Here is an 18391-nt window from a genome sequence, read left to right as displayed (position 1 = left end):
AATCCCCTCTCAGGTATAGAGCTGGCAAAGACTCATTCCTACTCCCTGATTTTCTCTGCACTCATCTGATACTTTCTTTTTAAGTTTTATGAGGTCCCATTTGCCAGCTGTTGGCCTTAATTTCTGAGAGAATGGAGTCCTATTCAGAAAATCAGAAAATGTGTGTGTGTGTGTGTGTGTGTGTGTGTGTGTGTGTGCTAGTATTATACACATTGCGACAATAATAATTAGAGAGGAAGAGGTCATCAATTCAAAAGGGGTAGGGAACAGGAGCAGACTTGGAAAGTAGAGGAAGGTATGGAAATGATGCAATTCACTGGATTTGTGTATGAAATTCTCAAAATAAAATAAAGCCTACTTTAAAGATTTATTTTTAAATCTCTCTGTGTGTTTGGGGGTTGCACACAGGAATGGGAGTACCTGTGTAATCTAGAAGGCCATATTAGATCCCATGGAGCTGGAGTAACAAGTGGTTGTGAGCTCTGCTGGGAATCAAACTGCAGTCCTTTGTAAGAACAGTACATGCTCTTAGCCACCGAGTCCTTTCTCAAGCCCAGAACACGTCTACTTTGATTAAAAATGTCAGTGGAGCTTAGCAGTGGTGCAGAGCGGTTAAATCTCTGACCATTAGTTTTTGTTAGCGCAGCATTCACTTCATAAATGTTTTTTAAAAAATTATTTGCTACCTTTTTTTTCTAATTAAGCCAGTCTCCCTGCCTTGCAAACATACAAATAGTCAGGAAGTCTATTTATTTGCTTGTTTGTATAAAAACTTAAGACTCAGTGCCAATACATCCTACCCTGTGTTTCTTTCATTGAATACATCTGTGTTTTATGTCACCTCACCGACTCTTTCTTAACAATTATCTCAGCCATTTCCACAGACCTGTGTACCAGCTCATTTCCTTCATTATGAAGTTTTAAACACTGACAACTTGGAATGACTTTATTTTCAGGAACTTAAATATTTTCAGGTACTCAGGTACCTTTTTTGGATATATAAACTAAGGAAGCACTTCACCCATATCCCAGTTGTGGCTTCAGTGATTGGACACTTAGTCGCAGCCTCTGTTTCATTCTAAACAAGGAAGCAGAAAGGATAAATAATGAGCCAGACTCCAGGTGTAGGCCAGGGGTAGAACGCTAGCCTAGTGTGTGCAAGGTTCTGGGTTTAAAAAGAATAGGCAGATGTATTGGCCGTGGCTGCATCAAGTTTCTCATCTAACATCTTTGTGAAGGTAAAAATCGTGAAGTTTATCTGTGGCCATTCATGGGTAGCTTGAGTACAGAGTGACCCTGCCAGGAAAGTGGGGGGAAAGGGCAAAAAGACAATTCATAAACTTTGGGTTGCCAGACTCAGCATGAGGGCATCCACGAGCCAACCCCCTACCGACTTTGGACAGGGTCCTGGATCTGTGCTCTGTGCATTAGCATAGAGCAGCTTAGCCATTGGGAAGGGAAGGTGGCAAAGGTTAGACAGGACCTGGGCCTGTAACAGCTTTGACAGGAGTTGGAAACAATATTTTCTTTGCTCAGGTGCTTAGGGGAGAAAAGAAGCAGCAGAGACCACAAAAGCCGTTAGACTTCTGTCCAACACCGTGGGCAGGGAAGCACGGTGGTGGTTGTGGGGGAGCTGGCAAATGGTGGGGAACGATATGCAGGCATGAGGGTAGGAGCGAGGCCTCAGTGGAAGAGCTGAGGGTCCAGTTAGGCTTAGTCCCTTGGAGTCTGAACAGGTTTCAAAGACCCCCTCGGAGTCAACACAGCCCAGTGCAACCAATCCATAGGCTAGTTCTCAACCATGTTTGTGGGTGGAAGTCCTGTAGACTGGAAGGAGAGGGAGGGATGGTATGGGGAATGGAGAGACAGGAAGACTGAGCACAAGACCAGGAAAAGGGAAGGAAAGGACGGAGGAAGGGAGAGAAGGACGGAGGGAGGGAGTAAAAGATGGAGGGAGAGGAGGAGAGAGCGAGGGAGGGAAGAAGGCTGACTAGAACGAGGAGAGCTGACATACCCAGGGAGGAAGAAAACAAGGATGGGGTGAGAGGAAAGCTTGAAGAGATGTGGAGGAACGTCACAAGACACAGGACAACTTCAAGCATGCCTGCGCCACTCAGTTCAAGAAACTCACTTCTGTAAGCCTGGCACACGGAAGATCTGGACACAGAGGAAAATGTGCTGACTCTGCCCGGGGCCATCAAGGAAAGAAACAGATCAATTAGCCTGGGTGGAGTGCTACTGCCAGTGATCAGTGGCTGGCCGAGCCACGCCAGGCCAAGGACTCTTACATGATCATTGTGCTGTTAAAGGGCCAGTGGCTTCGGGGCAGCCTCAGCCTTTACGTTGAGAACACCCCTGTGATCACACCCCTCTGCTGGCCTGGCCATTAGATCAGCTGAGAACCCAGTTAGACTCAGATCCTTGGAATCTGAACAGGTTTCAAGGGCCCTTCTAGGAGTTAGCACAGTTCAGTGTAACCCAATCCATAGGATAGTCCTTGGCCTTGTTTGTGGATGGAGCAGTGGTCACTTGCTCCACTTGGAGCAAGATAGTCCCCATAGATCTTCAACCAGTAGAAAAAAAACATACTCTGGGGAGAAATTTTTCTGTGCAAAGAGACATTTGAAACAAAAACTAGGCCAAAGAGAGGACTCATAATCCATGCATTTGGTATTTCTTCACCCACTGTGAGCATCTGCCTTGCATGGGCACTGCCACGGAGGCTGAGGATACAGACGAGTAGACACTCATCAGTGTCCTCTGGGGAAAGGAGTGGCAATGCAGCTCCCCCTGCCCCACAGAAAAGAGGGCTTCAGGGCTCAGAAGGGCGCAGGACTATTTTCGTTGTGAGCCAAGTGAGGTATTTAGGAAGGGAGAAAGACCTTTGAGGGCAGCCTTGAAAAGAAGCCGGCTTTGCCCATAAGCTGGGTTGTTGCTTTTTTTCCAAGTGTGTTTCCCCTCCTCAACGAGGATGGCAACTCCATAGAGGACAGACTAAACCTTTTCTATTACCCATCGCAGCAGCAAGGGCGGTGGAGGACTTCAGAGACAACTCAATACTCGCAAAGCGGCGACACAACTTAGGATTGGTTTTTGGTCTAACTTTAGGAAATTTAAAGCCACACCTCCTGGAAAGAGATTGATTAAATTACTATGCGAATGTTTATCTCAGTCAAATTTACCTCTGCCAACGATGAGCTGTGCTGAGAGCTGTCTCAGACCGGATCACTGCTAACTACTGCACACTTCACCAGGCCAGGCCTCTTGGATCTGGGTGGGCCAGAGAGAAATGTCTGGGGAAATGGGATTGCAGAAGGTAACAGTTATTGGAACAATTTGGCCCCAAAGCCAAGGATGCCTCAATCAATATGTATGACTTTCAAAATTCCTATTTTAATCAGCGAAACGGAAATGAAATTCCCAATGTAGCTTTTAGTTAAAAAAATAAATTACAAGTGGTATATGATATTCATGCATACCATTTCCTCTGAAGTTCTTTTTAAGAATTGAAGAAAATAACCATATCACATACTGGAAAGAAACTAGCCTGCGAGTCCTGAGATTTAGTTTCATGCCTCAAATCTACCACCAGGCAACTATGGGATCAAAAGCTATAAGTTGCCGCCTTGGCTCTTTTCACTCGTGTATGGAACCAAAGACCTGATAATTTGCAAGTTCCCCTCAATCCCCATGAGACCGAGTTGCTAAGTCCTATTTAGTGTCAAGAACTCATCTATCCATCCGTTCACCCACGCACCCTACCCACGGATGTTTAGTGAATCCCTACCTGGATGGTGTTCATGTGATTCGAGTAGACAGGTCATAGCATCATCATGCTTCATTGCACCCAGACACATCTTTGGTAGACTTTGACCCTCAGCTCCTCCTCTGTCCCTGGCCTCACCTTCAACAGGTCTTGTTTTTCTTCCGTTTCTGCTGTACCCAGTCTCTTCCATATCCTTCCTGCTGCCCTTCTTCTAGCCCTGCCTTTTCTCGTATGAGTTGTGGCAATGAATAAAGAAGCAATAAATTCCTAACAGGCCTCCCAGCTGCTAGACTTTTTCTTCCAAATACATGCGACATGCTGTGTCCGCAGCTGTCTACAACTTCCCAGTTCAGCCAGCAGTTTTTGAAGGCTTGATGAATGGCAGCACTGTTCAGAGAAGAACACCAACACGTTGCTAGATCTGAAGACATGATGTGGGGCTCTATCGGGGAAGGGCTGCTCCAGTGTTAGGCCCCTTCACCTCCTCTCACAAAGACTTCACCTGAATCATTCCTTTCTTATGCTTCTGAGCTCTCACCCTTCAGATCCAATGGCCATTCCTTCTTCAGCTAGTTTTCTTCACCAGACTGAGTAACCCAGCCGCAGGGATGGGAGGCGTACAAGCCATCCTTTCAAAGCCTCGGGGAGAAAGCCAGACCCTTGTATTGGGCTTTGAATGTCCTTTAGAGCTTGCTATTACCTTTCCAACGAATTCTACTAATTAACTCACCTCCTTTCTCTCATTCCAAGTTCATCTCTGAAGTCCTTTTCTTCTGCCACACAAGACAGTGTGGCCTTCGCGGGAGGGGTGGTGGCCTCCTCCAGGGCTCTCACTTCCGTTCCTTTTGAACGCTCAGTATAGGTTGACTGCCTGGAGTATCTTAGCCTCCCTTCAAGGCCTGGTTTGAATTCTATCTTTTCTAAGAACAGAGAGTCCTTGCACCCAGTCAGAAATAATTTTCACCAGCTTCCTGATATTTCTTATGGTAAACATCCTGATTGTGTTAAGGTCTCTTTCCTGCTTACTTGCTATATAATATTGACTTTTTGGATGACATGCCCGTGTTGCTTGAATTTTGAGGTCTTCTATAACATAAAGAATGTAGTGCCTGATCCTTGGGCTGATTTTGCATGGAACAGCTGTCATATGCCAGTTACTGCCCGTGACTTATGATGTTACATCCTTTTAATTTTCCTTGCTGGATATGAAATCCAGAGCCTTGTATATATTGGGCAAGTATTCTCCTACTGAGTTATACCCACCCAGTTTTTCACGACACTTCATGAATACAGCAGATGATGAAACGGGACCCAGACTAAAGCTAGGTGAACTACCCATGGCATCAGCAAGTAATGCAACTAGGGTGGCATCAAAAGTACCTCATGGCCTGGCAGTAGTGGTGCACATCTTTAATCCCAGCACCAGGGAGGCAGAGGCAGGCGGATCTCTGTGAATTCAAGGCCAGCCTGGTCTACCGAGGGAGTTCCAGGGCAGCCGGAAATACACAGAGAAACTCCGTCTCGAACAAACATACAAATAAACAAAGAGTACCTCCTGATAACCCGGCTCGCTAATCCCCACAAGAGGCTCCTCCTGTCCTTACTGGATGCCTTACACACACACAACCATCTGGAGAAGTGGGAGTTGTATTTAACAAAATCCTCGTTACCTAGAGAGATTTCTGAGGTGTTTGGAAGGCAGTGGCATCTGATCTTGGTGCTGAATAAGTAGTAGCCATTTGACAAAAATGCAAGGATATTGTAGGAAAAGAACTCAATCAGAGAGAGCTGGGTCTCCCAGTGAATTCAAGGGATGCTTCTGAGGGGAGAAAACTATTGGTTCATTCAGGTCCCCAGCCGGATTGTTAGCAGTCTAGGGAGGAAACTGCCTTGTTCTTGCTCCAGGCTCTCCTGGCTCTACTGTTTGTGTCCAGACAGCACTCGTTGGATAAACATGTCACAGGAATTACTCTGCTCAATAAATACTGCTTGAGCGTTTCCTGTGTCTACACGGACAATAAACAGTGGATTAGGATACGTAATACTCTCGCAGACTCTATGAAGGTCTAAGGAAGCTCCAACCAAATCGTAGACCCTGAAAATGAAACCACAGACCCTAGGAAGTTTCCCTGACAATCCCTGTTCCACTGACTGGCGGAGAAACAGAACAAAACAAACATCAACAGAACAAGCTATGAAAAAGAGAAAAGAAAATAAAATCTTTCAGTTCTAAGACTTCTTTATTTTCAGTATTTGAAGACTTGAGGGCTTCTATGATGTCAGTTCATTTCCAGTTGTGTGTGTGTGTGTGTGTGTGTGTGTGAGAGAGAGAGAGAGAGAGAGAGAGAGAGAGAGAGAGAGAGAGGCAGAGAGAGACAGAGACCAACAGAGACAGACAGGCAGGCAGGCAGGCAGAGCACACCTCTGCCACAGGCATGGATCCGCCCCTGCAGACTGAAGCATTAAGTAGCGGCTGCCTGTGTCGGCCTGCAAGTCTTCTAGTTTTGTCCTAGGATAGGCTATAAGCAGGCCTGTGTCAGTGAGTGGTTCCAGGCCACATTGTGTTGAATCAGTGAGTCAGAAAAGGCTTTGAGCAGAGCTGGTCTAAGGAGAGCAAATCATGGGGACGTAGGAAATGTCTCAGCTTGGCATTGGCGGGGGGAGAGAATAGACTTTTCGTTCTCAAGATTTTATGAGGGACCTTTCGCAGTCAACTATTTCCTCTACCTTGATTTCTCTCTCCATCTCTGAATGGCAGACCCTTATTTTGGTAGAAGGAAAAAAACCCACTGGTAAAATACTCATAGTTGGCTTAAGAAAGGAGACACAGCTCTCTTTGGGCATGTCACGTGGGGCTGAAGGCTTTTTCTTCATTCTTTCTCAGGGTTTGGGTTTCCCACCGTCAGGACAGCGATGGCTGACTGAGATACAATGATTTGTGATGAGTGCCGCTCTGTACAGTTTCAAATGTTCTGCAAGTATTTCTGATATATACCCTCAGGAAAAGTGATGTCCACCTTTTCCTCCCCACTGGGATACCCTAATATGTCTCCAGACACTGCCAGATGCTCCTCAAACAAACAAACAAACAAACAAAAATGCCTCTACTTGAGAATTTCTGGTTTGGGTTGTATTGTTGATCCAAATGGATGGATTGCTTAGGTGAAAGGTCTCAGAGTAGACATGGTGGGGGATGGGTGGAGGCTCCTACAATTCCTGTGACCTAAAGATAGGGTGTTCTGTGGAGCCCAGGATAGGTAGGATACCTGAAATTTCCAGGCAGAGCCCCATGCTAGCCGTGACTTACTGTGATTCTCATCAGCTTAACCAGCCTCTGTGAGCCTCAGGGCCCACAGGACCCCAACAGATGCAATTCTTCTCCACCACGAATCCTTTGTCCCATTCTCCGTCCCATCCTCCATCATGTCCATACACTGTCGCATGACTGCTTGGAAGACTAAGGGTTACGCATGTGGTCAACATAATAGAGTGAAACAGCAACCAGACAGAGCAAATGTGTGGGGCTTCGCTGTTGGTTTTGTCTCTTTAGGTGTGTGTTCTTCTTCTGAAACATTAAAGAAGCAGATATTCACTCCTGGGCTTTTATGGATGCTGTTTCTGCCAAGAACGGTAATGGTGGCCTCATAGGTCCCCTCCCAGAAGTTATTAAATCAGACATTGGCGAGCTTCATTCTTCTGCCATGGGAATTACTCTGCATCTCTCCAGTATATGCAGAAGCCCCTCAGAGAAAGTGCCACGTGACACGACAAGGTCCAGAGTCTTTCACTTGACTGTCGGTGTGCTTGGGAGTAGCTTGGCTCCATGTTGCTTCTCTCCTCAGTAATGCTGTCTTCTTGCAGGGTGTCTGAGTGACTGTGTCTTCAATAACTGAGATCCTCAGAACTGAGAGAGGTGTTGGGTGAGCTGGCAATTTCCTAGGAATAGATGGCCCGAGTTCTGGTCAGTTGGACTAGGGTGGATGGCCCTCTCAATGCCACAGGCCCAGTTGGGCTAGGTCCTCTGGTTAGAGTCATATTGTTCAGGTTCTGGCAAAGAGAGAAGACCTCGGGCCAGCAGGCTACAGGCTGCTCAGCATGCTGCTTAGTTAGCTCAGGATCAAACTACAGTTTCCCCCCTTCCTCACTTTTTCCCTTCCTTTTGTATTTTCAATTTATTTATTTATTTATTTATTGAAGAAAAGATCTCACTCTGTGACTGAAGCAGACCTCAAAATTATAATTCTTCTTCCACCTCCCAAGTGCCAGGATCAGCATATGCCATGACACCAAGCCAAACTAGAATTTTCCATCTGAAGCCTCTGGAGTTGCAGATCAGGTTCAGGAGGAAGAATGTGAGCCGCAGCGGTAGACACTTTTGCTTCTAGCCTGCTTTCACCTTTTGCACGCAGTGTGGAACAGCAGAGAAGGATGCTCACCCCCAAACCTTGAGTGTGTATCTTGGCCCTGCTCTCCGTATCTCAGCGCCCGTGGGCAGCTGTGTGGAGAAATGCAGCCTGTACCACTCAGTGTGCCACTTGGCTTCGCAGGAGTTTTTTGGATTAGTGGTGTAATCACCTTCCACATTGCACATGAAGTCTGAAGTTCAGACAAGGGCATCCCCACACAACATGCCCTCCTCTGAGGTCACGCTTCCCTTTCAGTCAGCTGAATGCCACCTGTCCCTCAGAATCTGTGCTAATGCAACCTCCTCCACGTGTTCGACTCCTAAGGGAGCATTAAACTCAGCTTCCTATAAGCTTTTTGTTTGTTCTCTGATACTCACTCGGGCCAGAAAATCCCCAGCATGAAAAACATAACACACAACAGTGTGGCCAAGGTCGCAGGGAAACCAAATGCAGATCAAAGAAGGAATTCTTGCTTCCTATAGCCATATGTCATTGCTCCTTTGAAGGGCCTGATCTCTTCAAGTTCCAAGGGCAACTCCACATATGCCGCCTCTCTCGGGACTCCATCAAAGGAAGGATTAGGTTGGAAGCAGTAACACCTGATCGGCTCCTTCCCCAGCATGTAGTTTAACCAAAACTTGAGGGGCCAGAGTTTTCAAATGCTTAAGAAATGCAAATGGTACAGAACCAAGAAGAGCTTGCTGATGGGTAGACGGTGGTGTGTGGTGGCAATCTATGCTGAAACCCAGCCATCACCCAGGGCCATATGCTCGCGTTTCACAATGGCTGAGTAAAGGACAAGAGTCAGCTATAGAAACATAACCCTACTCACTAGCAAATCGGAGAGAAATCTGGAGACAAAAAATGGATATGAGCGGAGACTTCCTCATGTGCTTGAGCCTGACCTATTGATATCTACAGCAACATCACAACCAACCCTGACCTTTCTTGATTGGCCAAGTCATAACTTATCACCTTAAAAGGTCTCTAATTATTATTCTTCTTTCTTGAGGAAGATGTAGAAAATATCTAACATTTGTGGCTGAGAAAGTTTCATGATAGGGAGTTGAGTACAATCTAAATTTCACAGTAGTTTCCTTGTTCTGTCTGATTTGGGGGGAGGAGCTGAAATTATACTGATTCTGTATATTAAAATTTTAATTTTTTTATAGATAACACATGTTTTAGGCACAAAGTCAATGTCCTCCAACCCACAGTTTTCTTCTAAGTGTGATATCATTCATTCCTGAGTCTCCGGCTTGCCTTTGTCCATTTGTGAGTGATTTAATGCTTCTTATTTCTTGAACGTTCTCAGGAACCAAAAAGTGCCTATAAAAAAAGAAACGTTTCCAGGGCAATACATCTTTGCTGGTAAGACACAATTATGCCATCGTCTGCATGTTGCCTAACCACAATTTTATAGCGTAGATCCTTCCAAACAAATGTTCCCAACCGACAGCAGTATTTGGAGCCACCCAGTCAAGACATGTCTCCTTGACAGGTGCCTGCCCCAAAGATTCCTGAGAGAAGTTCCCAGGACTCGGCAATGGTTTCTCAAGCTTCAGAACCGAGGACAGAACTGAGGTCTCTTGGATGTACCTACCAGAACGTTCACCCCCAGCCCAGGCCCCTAAAGACAGATGTTCCTCTGCACAGATGAGACTGACAAAGATTTCCTTATCTTACTCTGCCTAGGTCACACGGTGTGAATGTGTGTGTGTGTGTGTGTGTGTGTGTGAGAGAGAGAGAGAGAGAGAGAGAGAGAGAGAGAGGACATGTGTGCATGTGTGCATGTGAATTCCAGTACAAAGAGGCAGATTAAGGCAGTCATTTCCATAAAGGCTGCTCAAAATAGAGAAACCATCCTATCTATACTTAAACTCTGCCCTCTTCAAACTTATCCTAACACTCAGAAGTGGGTTAACTGGGCACAGGTTGTTGTTTGGGAGTCTATGCTGTGGGCACTGTTCAGGGCCTCTTCTCCCACCCTACTGTCACCATTTGCCACCTTTTTGTGGCTCTGTTTCAGCAGTCATTCCTTTAGAATCGGCACTGTGGGTTCTTCCCATGGGCTATCCTCCCACAGAGTGCCATCACCCACCACCTCTCTGTGGATCTCTTCCTGGGGAGCCAGGAGCAAGGGCCTTCTGGGACTCACACCAGTTTAGAAGTCAACTTGCCAGTGAAGTAAGTCTCCCTCCTCCCTCCTTCTCCTCCCAGGACCCATCTGATAGAGTTACAGAAGGCATCTCAGCTTCTCAACAACCCTCACCAGAACCTCACTGAATAACACATCGTCTGGCGGCAGGAGGCGTTTGCTTACACTTGGAAAGGGTGCCTGCATCAACTCCAGTTGTCTCTGCAATGCAACTGATGGGCCTCACGTGCAGCCGCCAACAGTTTGCCTTCACCCACTCCCCTCGCCACAGCGAACCTTCTTCTGGGAAAACAAGAAACCTACGTGCCACCCTGAGTGAGAGACAAACAGGAGCTGGGTCCTGTCATCTCATCCCCAGGCACGGCAAGCAAGAGACGGGGCTGAGCCATCGGCAAGTCATGCTTCAAGCATCTCCAGAGAAAAATCTTGGAGCCAAGATACCCAAGGACTCTTGTCGCTGCTTTCATTTCAGCTCACGGGCATAGGTCCTCACGGCATAAAGTACCACGCTGCTGTCATCTTTAGCAAACCTGCTGACCCCCTTCCCCGTTATCAGCTCACGTAGCTGTGATCCTGTGGGCAGAACCAGGTTTCGCAGAAATGCCCCTGTCCTAATCTTCGGGACCTTTGAATGTGTTACGTCACATGACAAGGGTCAATTAAAGTTCCAGATCGAATCGGGCCTGTGGCAGCTGGTTTCAAAGGGGAACATGTGTGGGCTGTGTGTGTAACACCAACGCCATGACCAGCATTCATGAACAGTGACCGGCCGAGTCAGAGCCGAGTGGTGGCATCTCAAGAGGGTTCCACCCCCATTGCTAGCTGAAAGATCAGGCAGGAGGACTATGAACCAAGAGCTGGGGCAGCCCTGACAGCCTGGCAAACAGATTCTTCAGTTCCATTCATTGCATTTTTATCTCAGTGAGAGTCAGGCTTCTGATGTCTGAACCTGCACCTAATAAACATGTATGGTTGCAGCAGCAGTAAGTAGAAAACCTATCTGGTGAGTGTGGACCTGGCACCTCATGCTTTGGGTCTTTTCCAAAGCCATGAGCTTTACACCAGTCGTTAGGGTCCAGCTAAGGAACTGAAGCCGCTTCCTATGTCTATACAGAAGGACTTGCAGTTAAGTCGTGGCTACACAGGTGATTGGAAGAGTGAGAAGATAGCAAGAAGAGTTATTATTATTCCGTGGGCAGTTTGTTAGGCCAGTGGGACAAAGAAAGAAGGTCACATAATTGAAGACCAGAGTCTAGAACCTTCTAGCGAAAGCTGGGCCATGGTGGGCTCCGACAGGAGCAGGAGCCACGAAGATGACAGAACCCTGGTGAAGGAGCCCTTCTGTTGAGGTAGTAAAGGAAAAGTTCCTCCCAGCTTTTCCATTTTGCTTGTCTTCCAGCATCGTGATGTTTCTTCCCAGCTAGAAGCCTGCTGGTGTGGGAACCTGGATTTGTGGTAAAGCTGGAGAAGGGCAGGGATGAGGTTAATGAATATATTGTCGAGGTGGACGTGGGAACACACACATAGTCTGAGTTTGAAATTCTTTTATTTGTTTATTTTTTCACCTGGCTTCTTAGGCGCTGTACAGTATGGTCCTTCCCTAGCTTCTTGGCCCTTCTCCAGTGCTGTGCTCTCCCATCTTCCACAGCAAGTCCCGCTACCCTTGGCTCCCCTCAGCTCCCCTCAGGGCCTTTGTACCCTCCCTTACCTTGTTTTCATATGGGTCTCCGTTGCCTGTCATTCGGTCAGATCAAACCTTTCTCCATCTAAAACAGGGGCCTGCCACTCTAGGCACTGTGGCACCCCTCTCTTATTATCTCCATATTATGGGGGATGCGTTGCTATTACGCAATGGCCTGTTCATCGTACCCCGAACCCCCCACCCCAGACACAAAGCTCTCTGAGGGCAAGGATTCTGTCTTCTCTCTCGCTGTCTTTGCAATGAGCATCAGTTAGCTCTCTCCGGATGACTGTGTGTTCTTGGGAACATGGCGGATCATTTCAAATCCTTTCTTTCGAGACAGGGTTTCTGTGTGTAGCCTTGGCAGTTCTGGAACTCACTTTGTAGACCAGGCTGGCCTCAAACTCAGAGATCTGCCTGCCTCTGCCTCCCGAGTGCTGGGATTAAAGGCATGCGTCACCACCGCCCAACTTCAAATCCGTTCTAGTTAGGTGAGCCTAAGTGCTAAGTTGCTAGAATTCTACTGGAAGTGTGCAATGCAGCTGTCTGTGACAATGTTCTGTGCCCGTTCCTATGAGGTTCACCTCCTGCCAGGTAATGACAAGGCCCTGGGGAAGAGTGGAGGCACAAGATGAAAGAAAGTCGGGCTCCTGAACGACTAAGTTCGGTAGAGTTGCCCCAGCAACTGACATGCCCAACCAGGACTGTCACAGGAACGAGAAGGGATCTGTGTTGACTCATTGTGTTTACCTGCCCAGCAAACAATCCCCCCCCTCCAGCCCCCGTGCCAACAACCACCCCCTGGATAGCGATTGGACCTCAGGAAGTCGTGAGTGTGGGACCAAATAGTAGATGCTCAAAAATGGAGCCTTTCCTGGTGGGATGTCTGTTTCCCAGTCTTGCTCCTCATCCACTCAGTACCACGAGGACAGAGAAAGGTTCTATGTATTGCCTCACACGGTGTGCTTAGTCATTGCTCAGCGAATGGGTGTGATACTGAATTTCTAGGTTAGGTGAGGGGAACGCTGACTGGGAAGCCTGGTGGGAAGGCATGAGACCCCAGATTCTTAGTCCGGTGCCCTGCCTTGTGTCAAGCAGTGTTCAGTTGACAGAGGGCTCTTCATTTTGCTCCTGTTGTGATCTCAATTTTCATAGGTACTAGATTTGAGCTCACAGGGGTTAAGAATCCTGTGAGAGAAAAACTTTTGAAGCAGCAGTGCTGGAATTAATTCAGGGTTCAAAGATATTTATTGAGTGCCTACAATACGGGCTACACCCACCCCACACCCACCCTGGCTTAGCTCTCTCACCTAGTAAGGGCTCAGGAAATATGAGAACCCCAGTTGTGAAGGAATTAGAAGATCCACGCAGGGAGGGGTTGGTAGACTGTAACCAGGGCAGAGAACAGCCACTAAGCTGACTGCGTGCTACCGATGGATGCCTTCTGTGTTTCTGGGTGGTCTGCCAGAGGGGTCTGAAGTCAGCAACATCTCTGATCCCCTCTGTAAGTCTCCCACTTGCCTCAGCTAATGGCCTTGGCATTCCAAGCCTGCCCTTTTCCATACATTCCTTCTTGCCCCGAGTGCCAAGATTTTGGTCGACCGACGATTTCGAGTGGGTTCCGGGCCATTTAGCTCTGTCAGAGATTTGGGTGAAAGTTTCCTCCCACTCGGCCTAGGCCTCAGATAACCTGACAGGGAGGGTGTGATCAGCCTCTGCAGAAGGGCAGGGCGGGGAGCTTCTGGAGGTTTTCAGGCAGGGCATTAAGGCTGAGGTGTCCATAGCTACTGTGCGTATCTGCCCTGATCCAAGTGAACATAAGGTGTTGGCGATGAGCTGATTGGAAAAATTAGGGAAGGGAGCTGAAGGCAATGGAACGTGTCTAAACGGAGACTGCAAAGGCTTCTGGAAGGTGCCTGGCAGCTTGGGTTATCTGTCAGGGTAAGGGGACAAGTGCAGGTGTCTGACGTGTCATCAGTGGAAAGGGAGGGAGAGAAAGACCACCACCGGGGCATGCAGGGGCTGCTTGCATAGGGACAGGCCTCGGCATCTCTGCAGCCTGGAGCCTAGAGCCTCTCCTTGCTGAGTCTGGGTGCCTCTCTCTGTAAATAAATTTCCTGGTGCTCGGAGTGTCCCAAGAACTGTGCATCTGAGGTGGGGTGAGAGACAAATAGGCCTTTTCATAATAGCTTTACACCTGGAGCAGTGGAGGACCGGTTTATTACCTTGGTAAACACGAGTGAGAATTCAAGTAAAGTACAAACTTTGCCCAAGGCGCTTTTGACAGCACACCCTGTGTTTGTGAAGTGAGCAGATAGAGCCAGTGGGAGGCGGGGCTGCTTTGGCTTTGTTTTCTACACCCCCTTCTTCTTCTCTTGTCTCATTGCCAAGGTTTAAAAGTTCGTGTGTGTGTGTGTGTGTGTGTGTGTGTGTGTCTGTGTGTCTGTGTGTGTGTGTGAGAGAGAGAGAGAGAGAGAGAGAGAGAGAGAGAGAGACAGACAAGCAGACACACCAGATAGACAGAGAGGGGGTTGCAGGGCTAGTTTGGGGTGATCTATTTTGGCTCTGGCTTTTCCCAGCATTTTGAAACCACTTTACTTGGTGTGAAAAGAAACATGGGAGCCAGCTTCTATTGTTTCCAGAGATAAGGTGCTCCTTGCGGCTCCTGGTGATAACCAGTGTTTCTGAGAGGGAGATCAGGGCGAACCAGTTTGGGGAACACAGAAGGAATGAAGGTCTGCATAAAAATCTTACTTAAATTAAAGATTTAAGTTGCAGTAAATATCGATTCAGTTCTTCTTTCATGCCAGGTTCAGAACATGAACTTTCCATAAATATTATTTAATTTAGTCTTCATAACTACATGAAGCAGGGACTTTTGAACAAAATGTCCATTTTATGGGTCTGGGGAGATATCGAGGACTGTCCAGTGCTTGAAACACAAGCATGGTTACCTGAGTTTGATCCCCATGTAAAAAAAAAATGAAACAACAACAACAAAAAAACCCAACATTTTTTTTTTAAAGTGGGCTATAGTGTTTTGAGCTCGTGTTTCTACAGGTGAGGAGGCTGAGACAGGCGAATACCTGGAGCTTGCTAGTCAGCCAGGCTAACCTAACCGATGAGCTCTGGGTCACAGTGAGAGAAACAAGATGGATGCCTTTAGAAACAAGATGGATGGCTCCTGAGGAACACCACCAGAGGTTTACCTCCGGCCTCTATATGTAGGTACACACACGTATACATACAGCTGTACACACCTGTACAAGCGAGCATGCACATGCAAGAGTACACACACACACACACTCCGCAAGCTCACTGTCCCAGGATTTGGGAATCAGGCTAGAAAGACCAGAAGTTTAAGATCATCTTCAGCTACATAGCAAGTTGGAGGCCAACCTAGAGGATGGGCCAGGAAACAAAAGACCATAGCTACTGAGGTGATCTGAGCAATAGGAGCCTAACTCCAAATTTAGAACTTTCTACACTGCTCTAAAATCTTTATTTAGGATCACAGACTATGTGATATGTGAGATCCTGTCTTCTTTCTGCTAACTCTATCCCTGTCTTCCTGCCTTGCATTGCCTGACTTGGACTTGGTTTTCACTATCCCTTGCTAAACTTCTACACGGGGGATTTGCCTGCTCTTTCTTTAACAATTGATCTTATTTTTTAATTGTGTGTATATGTATATATGGGGGGGGGTTGCAAGCCCCCTCAGAGGCCAGAAGGATTTGATCTCCCTGAAACTGGACTTCCAGGCAGTTGTGAACTGCCTAATGTGAGTGCTAGGAACTGAACTCAGGTCCTCGGCAGAGCAGTCTGTGTACTTAATCACTGCGCCAAGTCTCCAGCTCCCTCCTTGCTGTTTCCAGGGGCACCCTTGCAGTCAGTTACTCAGAAAGTCCTGAAGCTTATCTGATGCATTTATGCTGGAGGTGGCTGGACCTGCTCAGGGTGTGTATGTGTGTGTGTGTGTGTGTGTGTGTGTGTGTGTGTGTGTGGAGGCCACAGAATCTGAACCCTACTCTTGCTTCCTTGCCTCTGCCTCTGCTTTCAGGACGGCAGGGTGTCCCCCACACTCCAGACCCTTAGCAAGGAGTCCTGTACCCTCCCCGGGTTTTCAGAGCAAAGTCACCAAAGCAAGTATCCTTAACGAAGTTTGTTCCCCGGGCTCTGGAGATCCCCATTCCACATCCCTCCAGGGCTCTGGCAAACAGACATCCTGTTTAATCCATTTGCGACTGAAATCTCTTCCAGTGTGTAACACCCGTTTTGTGTTCCAAACTCTTCCTCAAAGCTCACAATAAATGTGTCCAGAGGCAACCCTCAAGGACTCTAATTAGCAATGCATTAACAGCAGGCACGGTGGGGGGCGGGTATAAGAGCTGGAGGGGGGGAAAACCCTGTGCTCTCCTGAAATGCTTTGGCACCCTTAGACTGCTGAGCTGATATTGTCCAAGTGACATGACCCCTCTCTAGTGCATTTCCTCAAGGGACCTTTTCTCTGTGAAAACCAAGCACAAACTGACACATTCATTGGGATTTCTTGTAAATATAAGCCTGAGGAGCTCACCCTCCCTTGGGAATTAAACGGGACTTAAAACTGTGGATGAAAGAGTTAAGATTTCACGGAGATGAGGGGCGTAATCGGCAAGCCCCGGCTGAACATTTGAGGAGCAAACATGTCCAGCTGGGCAAAGGTCTTCAGGCTAAAGGCTTGTTTGGAAAAGCTTCCAAAAAAACCCCCAGGCTTTTACCAAAGCTTATCCGTCCCGCTAGCTTTGGAGACTCCGTTCTGAAAACCCAGAGGAACCAGGGGTGGAACGATAACTCTCTCCGATGACCTGTGAAGAGCACATTGTAGCGTCACTGGAAGCTCAGAATGGAGCAAGAAAGCCAAGGTTCTCAGGCTCAGTTTCCACCCTGGCAGACCCGGAGAAGGTGAAGTGAGAGAAACGCCAAAAACTGGCACTCGCTGTTGGCGTGGCTGTTTTTCTCTGGGCTTTTCATCCCTGTTAGTCAATAAATATCCACAGATTGGGCAGCTGGGAATATGTTTGCCTTGAGAAAAAAGTGAGAGACGGGAAGCTTGGAGTGGTCCCGAAACACTGACTGGAAAACTCAACGTGAAGCGATCCTGGTGTGTCTTGCCTTGGTCATGACTCTAGATTAGATGAGCCGTGCTTCGAAAGAAATGTGGATTCCAGTTCTAGCTTCAGTCTCATTCTCATTAGTGTTTGAGATCGCCTTGCTAATGACTCTAAGATAAAGATTCCTTCCATTGGAAAATGCACTTAGCTCATGGCTGAGTTCTAAAGTGAAGGGAACTAGAAGGTTGTAAGTAGCATACATACTGGGGCCTAGAAGGAAGCTGGACGAGATGCCTCAGTTGACCAGGGCCTGAGGTAACTTTTCCTGGTCTGCTCCATGTATTAATGGCCTGTTAATTTCGGAGCCAGCCAACCATGTGGAAGAAGGGTCCTATCATTCCTCAATGAAGCAGGATCTTTCTTTGTAACACTGGGATGGTCTTATGAATAATAAATGAATTGTGCCAAACTTCAGAGACTTGAGCACTTACTGCAGTTTGGGTTTAGCTAATCTGCATGCATCTGATAGAGATGTGTGCAACAACTTCTTGCCATCTCTTGTTTTATGGAAAGGTGGGTACCCAGAAGCCAGAGGAATTTTCCAAGATTCCAGGATCGTCGGCAAAGGCTCTCTGGTGGCAAGTGTTACTGAATGAGGAGGCATGACATACATACCCGTCTTCACACTGTGGCTCACCACATGGGAGCTTTTGAACAAGCCACTTGGGGCCCAACCTGAGTCTTGGTTTCTCCAGCAGAGAAGGGCTTCTTCACTTGATGGCTAAGAGCACTTTAGCTCTGATGAGCTCTGGCTCTTCAGTCCAGGCTTAGGCATTTTAGTGTCTAAAATACAGCTGTGTGTAGCTCCCAACCTGCTGTAAAAGGAGCAGTGGGCTTCTTCCCACTGCCTGGCTCTCAGCCGCCCAGCTAGCTAGCTTATACCCCGAAAAAACAACACACAAATTGTATTCATTTAAACACTGCCTTGCCCATTAGTTCTAGCCTCTTCTTGGCTTATTCTTATATCTTGATTCAATCCATTTCTAATAATCTGTGTAGAACCACGAGGTCGTGGCTTACCGGGAAAGATTCAGCATGTCTGACTTGGCAGCTTCATGCCAGCGGCTCTCTGCCTCTACCTCCTTTCCCCCAACATTCTGTTTTGTCTACTCCGCCTATCTAAGCTGCTGTCCTATCAAAAGGCCAAGGCAAATCTCTTTATTTAACCAATGAAAGTAACACATAGACAGATGACACCACCAACCAATTGCAGAGGGATGCTCCTGC

General features: G+C 47.4%; 2 long non-coding RNA genes across 2 annotated transcripts in view; one reads left to right on the top strand and one right to left on the bottom strand.

The window, feature by feature from the left end:
- Positions 1-17578, top strand: part of LOC146895597 (uncharacterized) — a 37821-nt gene extending 20243 nt beyond the window's left edge. Inside the window, exon 2 of the long non-coding RNA XR_015000538.2 lies at positions 10393-17578. This is a non-coding gene — a long non-coding RNA (uncharacterized LOC146895597). The remainder of the gene's footprint in view (positions 1-10392) is intronic.
- LOC146895598 (uncharacterized) lies at positions 9313-10634 on the bottom strand. Its single transcript, XR_015000537.2, has 2 exons — positions 10496-10634; positions 9313-9501 (listed from the first exon to the last, which is right to left on the bottom strand). It is a non-coding gene; the product is annotated as an uncharacterized LOC146895598 (long non-coding RNA).
- Positions 17579-18391: the final 813 nt, after the last annotated feature.

The sequence above is a fragment of the Myodes glareolus genome, chromosome 2 (assembly GCF_982192425.1).
Source record: "Myodes glareolus chromosome 2, mMyoGla1.1, whole genome shotgun sequence".
Lineage (NCBI taxonomy): Eukaryota > Metazoa > Chordata > Mammalia > Rodentia > Cricetidae > Myodes > Myodes glareolus.
Note: the sequence above shows the minus strand (reverse complement) of the source record. Positions and strands in the feature narration are given on the sequence as shown.